Source organism: Nicotiana attenuata, unplaced genomic scaffold, assembly GCF_001879085.1.
Source record: "Nicotiana attenuata strain UT unplaced genomic scaffold, NIATTr2, whole genome shotgun sequence".
Classification (NCBI taxonomy): domain Eukaryota; kingdom Viridiplantae; phylum Streptophyta; class Magnoliopsida; order Solanales; family Solanaceae; genus Nicotiana; species Nicotiana attenuata.
Genome location: NW_017672976.1, coordinates 33,135 through 43,862, shown reverse-complemented (window position 1 = coordinate 43,862; position 10,728 = coordinate 33,135). Strand labels below are relative to the sequence as shown.

At 34.2% G+C, this 10,728-nt stretch overlaps 1 non-coding gene across 1 annotated transcript; it reads right to left on the bottom strand.

The window, feature by feature from the left end:
- Positions 1–10,442: 10,442 nt before the first annotated feature.
- TRNAC-GCA lies at positions 10,443–10,514 on the bottom strand. The gene has a single exon. It is a non-coding gene; the product is annotated as a tRNA-Cys (tRNA).
- Positions 10,515–10,728: the final 214 nt, after the last annotated feature.

Here is a 10,728-nt window from a genome sequence, read left to right as displayed (position 1 = left end):
TTTGACTAAATTACTCTAAACTAAAATTTATATATTTTTAACTTGGCATATTGGGATATGCAAATAAGGGTAAATTTGAAAAAAAAAAGTTAATTCCTTCTTGATTATGTAAAAGAACACTTACAGACGGAGTCAGAATTTAAAGTTACCGGATTCAGGATTCTAGCAATTTTTATGTTACTAGGTTCTAAAGTAAGAATTTGTTCCTATTCAGCGGATTTCTTAAGAGAAGTATATGGTTTGCATTAAAGTGATTGGGTTTGGCAGAATCTATTACCGAAACTCTAACTCCACCCTTGAGAACACTTATTTTAAACCAAAACAAGAAGGCCGAAAGGTTACTTATTATGGATCGGAGGAAGTACACAAGCGTCTTCATATATGGTACAATTAGGGGGTGGCAAACGGGTGGGTCGGGTCGGATATGAGCGGGTCAAAACGGATAATTTAAAAAATGGATAAATTATCCAACCTGACCCGTATTTGAGACGGATAAACACGGGTTTATCCGGCGGATAATATGGATATCCATTTATCCATCGCTTCTTAAATATGATCACTTATGAGAGAATTCCTAGTCTTCCAAACTTGAGGAACTCCAATTTGTACCTTTACAAATGTAAAAGTTAAACGCATTAGTTATCCATTTGGTTAACCATTTTCTAAGTGGATAGTATGGTTCTTTATCCATATTCGACCCGTTTTTAAATGGTTCATTATCCAACCCATTTTTTGATGGATAATATGGGTGGATAACTGTTTTCTTTTAATCATTTTGCCACCTCCAGGTACAATCACTAAAAGTAACTAGTAGTATTTCCCTTCATGTTCCTAAATTTACTAGAGAGCAATCCACATTTTCATCCTTTGTCACAGCATTTATTTTAAAATAAAATGTTCAAATTTAAAGCGTAATAATGTACAGGATGTTGATGGTTCTTTCCCTTCAATAATATGATGAAATATATTGATATTTGGAGAAGATGCTAACATACTGCTTCACCACTCATTGCCCAACTTCTATAATTTTTATTTGAAAATTGAGAAAATAAAGTTTATTTCAAGTACGTTAGGTGATTCACATGTAGGATCATGGTTTATCGTTTAAATTATTAATAATATTCACCTTCCTGTAACGTATGTCTCATTATGTGTTGTTCGTCAACTCTCTTGTACTATTGCGAATTTTTTTTTTAAACAAACACGATCTACATGTTTGGATTGTATATACATATTTTGGTTTTGCTTGTCCTGACGCTTTTTTTATGATTCCAAAATAAGACAATTAATGGATCTGAATCTTACTCTTTTAAATCAAAACAAAAGGAAATATTTTTAAAAAATCACCGAGTACTATATTGAGTGTATAAGATTTTGTCTTAACATTTTGAACAATTTATCTATTTCATGTAAATAATATCCTAGTTCCATTTCTAGAATAATTTCAACTTCCTAAAAGATATCAGAGGACGGTTATCTTAATTCAAGAAATAAAATAGTAAATGCTAAGAAAATTATACAACGACATCGAAAATCTGCATCCTCAAAAATAATTTGTTTAATATTTTTGGTCAACGTAAATTAGGTCCAGTTATGGAATTATACGTATATTATATTCCAGCTGGTTTTGAAAGAATAATGAACGTTATATTTTTTAAAGCAATCTATATTTCAGTATTATTCATCAACTAATGTTAACCTACTAATTGATATTTTGATTAAGAAAATTTTTCTCTAGAATTCTCGGTATACTAATTTTGTTTTTCCCCTTCCATCATGACCCCATTATTCTGTCACATAATGCATGCTCTACGTTAACAAATAACAACAAATAGTGTAATTTTACAAGTGGAGTACGTATGAGAAGAGTAGTGTGTCCGTAGACTTTATCCCTAGACCCTAAGGGACAGAGTTAGAGTGTGGATGCGGATTCGGCCCAGTAACTTTTGTTTAAATTTTATATTTTTCTTTAAAAAATCCATTGAATTTGTACAAATTATTAATTTAAAACTTAGTAACTTAAAAGAATAAGAATCTTGAACTCATAAGGTTCAAATCGTGGCTCCGCCTCTATTTATCCCTACCTTAAGAAGGTAGAGAAACTGTTTTCTATACATCCTCAGCTAATGGTAGACCCTCAGCTCAACATAGTGAAGCTTTAATTTAAATAAAAAGAGAAAGGAAAACAGCCTTGGCGAACTCGTAAAGTTGCTGCCACGTGACCAGGAGGTCACGAGTTCAAGCCGCGGAAACAGCCTCTTGCGGAAATGCAAGGTAAGACTGCGTACAATAGATCTTTTGTGGTCCGGCCCTTCCCCGGACTCCGCGCATAGCAAGAGCTTAGTTCACCTGGCTGCCCTTTAAAAAGAAAAGAATGGTAGAAAAGAAACAACAATTTTCACTGAAAATTAAGCGCACCTAATCCATGTGGAAAATCTTTCTGCAGGTTACTCTATTTCTCTGTTCCTATTATGGATTTGAAAATGATAGTAAGTATAAAATTAAATCACATGGTGTTCTATTTTTCCTCCCTCTGTAACAACTCATGATACCAAAGCTCATTTTGTCTCAAAAGTGGCCTTTAATTTCTTTAAATTATTTAAGAATCTTAGTTAATAGAGGTGTCTTTTAACACGGCATTGACTAGCCTTAGGGGGGTTGGGTCATTTTCAATGCCAGTAATGAAAGACCGAAAGAATAATTTGTATCTGTTTTGGTTTTGCCTCATATTCACTTTCTTATATAAGATCTAAACTAGATAAGCGTAAGAAAACAAAACAAGACATGGTAAAGTATTGTATTTTCCTTTGTAATTGGTGTAGTAGATAGAATCCAATGCTAGCTCTTTTAGCATAGGTGTGCAAGTTTATATTTGAGTCCCTTTGAAGTATGTTTTTGGATGTGGTTATTACTTATGTAAGCTTCAAGTTTAAGAGTAAAAATTATTCCCTTTCAACTGAATATTGAAGAAAATTGATGCTAAGCTTAGTACTGGCTAGGGGTACAAATCGAATCGGAAAATCGCACCAAATTGAAAAGTTAAATCAGACTGATAAAAATGTCCGATTAGCTTTGGTTTGATTTGATTTGATTTGGTATTGAGTAAAAAAATCCAAACCAAACCGTCATATGAATATATAATTATTATATATACATTTAAGATTTCATATAAAATTTTCTTTAAAAAAATGTCTAGAAATATTTGGAATCTCTTAAGGATGTAATGTTTAATAGAATATAAAGTTGTTCCATTTTTATTCACTTTAATAATGGATTGTGTCATCACTTTCTTATCAAGTATTATTGAAATGCGTCAATCTCTTTGTTCTTCCATATTCATACTAGACCTGTTAAATTCTTATATCTTTTTTGAATTTGAAATGGTATTTTCATAATATAAAATTAAATAAATTATTTAGGTATCATATTAATTTTTATGTTTAATTATTATATTCGATTAACTTTGAAAGTGTACATCAATAAAAAATTATTGTTAGATAACTAAAAAAATAACCATCATGTGTTACTAAGAAAATTTTCCTATTAGAATTTTTTAATAGATCATATGTTTTTGTGTTTTTTAATTTTTACTAAACATATATTTATAACTTATCAAGACTTCAACAAAGTAATATTGAAATAATATTCATGTAATCAAAAAAATCCAAAAAACTCGACAAACCAAACTAATTCAAATCGATATAGTTGATTTGATTTGGTTTTGATAAAAATTGAACCAATCCAGTCCATATATACCCCTAGTACCGACAAATGTAGGGGTCAAGCTTGAAAAGGGGTTAGACCATCTTCTTGTGTGCAGTATTTGACGATTACCAATGAATTTTATTATATTATCCGTTTTTGACCTATCAAGCATCCATTGTTTACCATTAGCCTCCACGAATATAATGTACAATAAGCTGATCACTTAACACCAAATTACCAAAAAATAAAAAGGAGAGAGGAATTCCAAAAGCCATCATCTTAAAGTTTTCACCTAACGCTCTCCCTATCACATTAATTAATAAGTCAGTCCTCCATGTTTTCCTTTTCTTGTTTTTACCCCTTTTGACTGGATCTTTTGAGTTATAAGTTGTCTGAGACACGTAAAAAGGGACGATATTATTGTTAGGATCGAAAAATGTCAGGTGTTATTGGGAAGCTAATAAAGTAACACTTGAACGACGATAAACCACACAATAAAAGAAAAATATACTACAAGAGACACAAGCATTTAACGTGGTTCGGTCAATTGACATACGTCCACAGTGGAGATGAGCAATCCACTATATAAAAAGAGAGTACAAAATATCGAGAGAACAACCTCACGAAGAGGCAAACACAAGTGACACACTAACACTTGTCCCCTAAAGTTCTCCCCCTGAACACGACTCTCAAGCCCCATATGGCTACATTGTGGATGCTACTGAATGAGAAGGACGAATCTTCAATTTATAGAACTCCAAATATTTTCCTACAAGAAAAAGGACTAGCCAAATATGGAAGAATAATGTTCCTTCTAGGAAAAGAAAAATCCTATGGTAAATATGTTGTCCTTTCCTTCATGAGATAGGAAAACCGATTATGGTAAGAAAATCTAGACAAATACCTACAATTATATGATTGACTAATAAATTAATTGTTGAAAATTGACATGTATGTTTCACCAACCTAAAAATGTATAGGATATTATCAAATGACCTACAAAACAGCATATATAGCTTTGCTATGACTAGCTAAAGGTATATCTTCACTCTAACTAAGCTTATGGTGATCAATCAAATGAATGTATATCCCATGTATTCTAGAAGAATTAACCCAAATAGCTACATAATCGCTTAAACTAAAATAGCGGGTAGAAGTATAATATATGCATAATATATTTCTGTATTATATACATATAATTATGCATAATCAATGTATAAACTACTCCCTCCCTTCACTTGTAGGAGGTTAAAATCGAATTTACTCTAAGGGAATGACATTGAGTCAAGATTATGTTTAAACTAAGTTGATTTTTGAACTAATGTACTCAAAATCTATCGTAGAATAGAGAAGATCCTTATATTCTTAATTTCGACTTAGATTTTAAATTACATCCGAAGCTTGTAAGAAAAATGAGTAGATAATATTGACTAAGAACAAGAAGGAAAGAACAAATTATAAAAAAATACTGTGTCGTGGCAAGTTACTGCCTTGAAAGCGATTTCGGCCCGATTGGGTGCAAATCGTTTAAGACCGGTCGCTCCCCAAGGCTCCACAGCACCTCCAAACACGTGCACTCGTGGCTAAAAGTTTAGAATTTGCACAAAATAATTACCCAGAAAGAAGAGAAGATGAAGATATTTTCTGTAGCTGTTACAGAAATTAAAATATTGTAGGAAGAAAATAATGATTAGTAAGATAAATTATTGGTTAAGAATTTAGTGAAATGATGGCTAATGATCATCCTATTTATAGGCAATTAGGGAGGTTGCATGTATGACAAGTGTGGAGAGTCATTTAATACTTGTCTAAATATATTTGTCCACTAGGCTTCAATATTAACAAGTGTACCTAGTCTTCCATGCATGAAGACACATGATAGATTTGCATAGCCATTTGTCAAAGTCATTCAACACTTTGTTTTAAAGCTTCATGCAAGAAGCCACTTGGAAATAGATAGAACACTTGAAAAATAAAAAGACCCATGGCTATTGGTTGTAAATGAATTTAAAAAAATAAATTTTGACTTTACATTATAAATAATACCAACAATCCTCCACTAATGCAAAGACAAAAATAGAATAGTTCTGGGCAAAAGAAGGAACATGTACTTAAGTGTCAATATCTTTCGATTTGAATTGACACGTAGTGAAATGAGGCAACAACTAACATCCACAAAGTGAAGTACTCTTGAACTGAATGGACATTAGTTGAGACCCCCACAACACATACTATATCCTTAATTTCATGTAAACTCCGCGATACTAACAAAGTGCTTTTATGGTCATGCACATACCTTGGGTCTCATGAGTGCTCTAGAAAGACATCCCAAGTCTTTCATAAAAGGCGACCACACCTTTACACTCACATAGGTGATTCTATCAAGTCTATCTACACATAGACTACCTTAAGGCTATGGAATCATTAAGAGCAAAGTAAGCTCAACCTTATAAAGCACTATCACACGCCATAGGGATGGGAAATGTAGTGCATATTGAGGTCTCGTATAGCTTCTATTGACCACAAATGGGTATCCACCATACTTCCTCAATCCATGGGCTTTAGCCCCATCCCTCTCGACGTTTCAAGGATAACTCTCCTTGCCAAACCCTTGGTTAAAGGATCCACCAAATTTCTTTCGGATCTTACATATTCCACGGAAATAACACCATGTTTCAACAACAGTTTTACTGTGCCATGCCTAATGCGGATATGTCTTCTTTTTCCATTGTACACACTATTTTTGGCAATTCCAATTGCCACCTGTGAGTCACAATGTCTTTCCTACAAAGGCACGTCTGTCAATAAGTTTCTCAACCACTCAGCTTCTTGCCCTGCCAACTCAAGAGCAATGAATTCAGAGACTTCCATGAAATAGCACCTGCACCCAAAGTAAACACGTAGCCACTAGTAGAGCTAACTTCATCATTGTCAGTAACCCAGTTTGCATTACAAAATCCTTCTATAATAGCAGAAAATTTATTAAAATGCAAACACCAATCCATAATTCCTCTCAAATACCTTAACAAACGATGAAGAGCAATCCAGTGTTCACTACTAGGGTTGTGAGTACATCTACTCAATCTACAAAGCAATATCCGGTCGTGTATAATTCATGAGAAATATTACACTACCAATTATCTTAGCATACTCAATTTGAGAAATACTAGATTCCCTATTCTTTTTCAAGTGTATGCTAGGATCATAAGGAGTTCTCATAGGTGCTACATCAAAACAATTGAAACTTTTTAACATTTTCTCAATATAATGAGACTGAGACAATGAGAAACCATCAGAATTTCTTTTGATTTTAACCCCTAAAATCACATCTGCTTCTCCAGGATCTTTCATTTCAAATTTAGAAGACCAAAAATTCTTAGTCTCATTAATGGCATTCACATTAGGGCTAAAGATTAATATGTCATCCACATACAAACATATAATAACAAAATCCGATCCTATCATCTTGGAATAAACACAAGTATCAGATGTGTTGCGATCAAAACACTCACGCAAGTGCACGTGATCGTCAAGTAATAAAGTAGTGAGTAGAGTATCGTTCCCACGAAGACTTGTGATTAACTATTGACTAATTCAAACTCAATTAACTTATCGATCCAAGAGATTTTTCCACAAAATATAATCGTCTCTAATCTACTATCTAAAAAATATCAATTAATGAAACAACTAGAATACTCAACCAAACAACTAGCAATTTCGAATAACAATCAGTAGGGGAGAATATTCCAGGGTCATAGGCTAGCTAACAATCGTGTTGCGTTCTCGGTTTAAAATAACTAATTGATTTATTTGGATTGTTGATTGTCAGGGTTGATAATACTCATAAGGATCTGTCGACTCCTTACTCGCCTATTCAGATTAACTTAATGCCTATATGTCTATGGAATTAAGATTAACAAGAATGCATTTATACTTCCTATATTTCAACCAAGCAAGGCAATTAGGTATATGTCTATCCTGATTGCAAATCCGTTCCCCGATGCCCAGGTTCAAGAACTTGCTCTATTTAATTCTATATGCAATCTAGAGTTCCCACTTTCGAGTTTAACTATAGATTCGTATATAGTATTTCACTGTTAGCTACTCAGCAAAATAATTGAGAACAGAATTAAATAAACAACCCATTATGATAAAATCAACTTCGTTGAATTAAACTCTCAACAATAACGTTCATGTTTCACCCATGACCCTAGAACAATAGGTTTTAGCCAATCATAGTATTGTTCATCTCAATAATATTCAATATCATTCAAATTGTAAAAACAAAAGGAAGAAAAGAAGAACTTGATGTTGGAATCTCCTCCTTGCCTCTTGCCTCTCTTTTTCTTCCACTAAACTATGAAAACCTTGATACATAATCCTTGGGCGAGCTTGACTTTATATAGGTTAAGTGAAATTTCCTCCAGACTTTCGATTTTACCCCCGACAAGTCTTTTCCGGAACTGGAACTAGCGCGAATGCGCTACTGCTCGCGCTAGTTGACTGACATTCTGCCTCCCGCATCTGGACTAGCGCGATCGCGCTACTGCTCGCGCTAGTCCGGGCCTTTATTTCCTCGATTTTTTTGTCTAGTCTTCGCGCACACTCAGCCCCGAGGGGTATTTCTTGCTCCAAAGTAGCTCCAATCTCAACTTTAAGGCATCACATAGGCTCCTCGTCCTGCAACGTGTAAAATTCACAATTAGAGCCCATTTTTCATCATGTTAACCATATTATGACATTGGAACATAATCAAGCGGGAGCATAAACAATCGCCAAATTACCTAGATCTAGCCTATTATCAACACCCACACTTAATTCATTACTCGTCCTCGAGCAATCAAACTATACTCTCTGGAGGTTCCACTTAATAATTTCCCCTAACGCCTTACACCCAGAACAATTTACATATGCTACGCCTAGTAGTGAACAATCCCAGCCTCAAAAGTCGACTCTTAAGTGCCAAGAATTATTCACACTTCCTCAAAGTACTCTACACAGAGTCAAGACTTGCTTTTCCTTCACGAATCACATGCCCTCATAATCACAGCAAAGAGAGTAAAATCAATTCATACATTCGAATCTCATGCTCACATATATCAAAGAAAATCGCTCACTCTCACAAAAGAAGTCACATGCATGTAATTGGTACCATAAGCTTGCCCTTAATGTAAATCTCTACTAATGTAGGCTCACTCGATCTAAAATCAATTAGGTCTTTTTCATGGTTGTAATGTGGGCTAAGGGACGGGTAGGATATATTTAGGAATAGTGACTAACCCTCCTAAGCACTTTAACACACCACATAATCAACTTCAAGCGCAAATTCTTCAATCCACTTCACTTTCACAAACAATATCACCCCAAAAATACTCCCTCTTCTTTAAGCACTACATTAATTCATACCCACTAGTAGGAACAAGACAACAATGTATTCATCTCTATATCTTTTTTTTTTCCAATTTCCGCTAGTGGTGTATTATTTAAAAAAAACAAGTGCTCCTTTCTTCCTTTTATTGGCTCCACTCAAAAGCCACCCCACTCTTAGTTCCTTCTTACTTCTTTTAGCGCTCATCTCATAATTAAAGTGCTTTAAGAGGAAAAGGGATAAAAACAATGTCAATTAAGAATAAAAAGGGTAGAGGCTTGTAATGTGGGTGCCAAATAAAAGTCTATAGGCTCAAAAGGGTTGACTAGGGATACATTTTATTTGTGGTAAGCAATTAAGCTCAAAAAGATCAAAGAAAGCCTAAAATTATTTTTCAATCACCTAAAATTTTGCTTCGACTCACAAATCGGGCAAGTTCTAGACACAAGTACAATACATGGACTACACAAAAACCTCACCACACATGGCACATGACTTATTCCAGATTAACTCATCGAGACACTCCATTATGAGCATTCAAGTCAGTGACAAACATACAAATTAAGGCACTTTAGTGAAATTCAACCAATAAGACTAAGCGTTACACTCTAGTGTCTGTTGTGTTCAGGTGTGTCAACGCTATAGGTTCTCTTTTGATTCTCTAGCTCGTAGCCCATTAAACCTAATCTACATATCCATATGAATTATGTCCGCTATCTCTATAAATATAAAGGAATTGTTCCATTATTCCTCACTAATAATAGTGGAATCAATGGCGCAGAGTCAAAAAGAACGAAGACTATTAATAAACCAATCCAATAAATTCGCTCATTTTATAAGAAATTCCTATATGATTTCTAATCGGGAAAGATTAAACACAAGCAAAATCTGCAGTAACATCTCAAGGGAATGTTACTAATGGAACATGTAGGAATAACAGGTCCTATTCTTTTTTTGTTGACCCTCATTTCAATTGATTGGATGCTTGAGCACTCAAAGATTTTCGTGAGTTCCTCGTATATAATAAAGTATCTTCCGCCCCCTTCCACAACTATTTAGATTTCCTATCGGGCTCTCCAATCTAATTCAAGGTCCAGTCATTATACAATGCATTAATAATAAAAAATTTTGATTTGTAGTAGAAGGTAATTGCGAAGTCTTGATAGCCCCTCTAGCATTCGAATATTTCCTTAAAGCCTAAATATGCAATGCAAGGATATTTACAATTTTTTAGAAAAACCCCCAGACCAGATGTTTAGAATCAAACAAGTATCAACAGTCTGCTTTCTCTGCTTCTGCTGGGGAATCATTCGGCGGGTTATATCAAAAGAACAGAAGAAAAGAAGAGATTTCGAGTTTTTTGTTGATCAGGCGACACCCAGATTTGAACTGGGGAAAAAAGGATTTGCAGTCCTCTGCCTTACCACTCGGCCATGTCGCCAAAATGCTACAAATACAAAATAGATGAAAACTTTCCCGGATTACTGAACTGCTTTTTTATTGTACTTGCACCTTGAGTTCTGTTTTCCTTAATTTTTCCTAAAAGTCAAAGAAATCCACAAAATAAATAAAAAACTACCTATACCAGGTTCAAGCTAAACCCTTGGAAAAGAACCGTGGCCCAAAGAAAAACCAAGGAGGAGTTACTACACTAC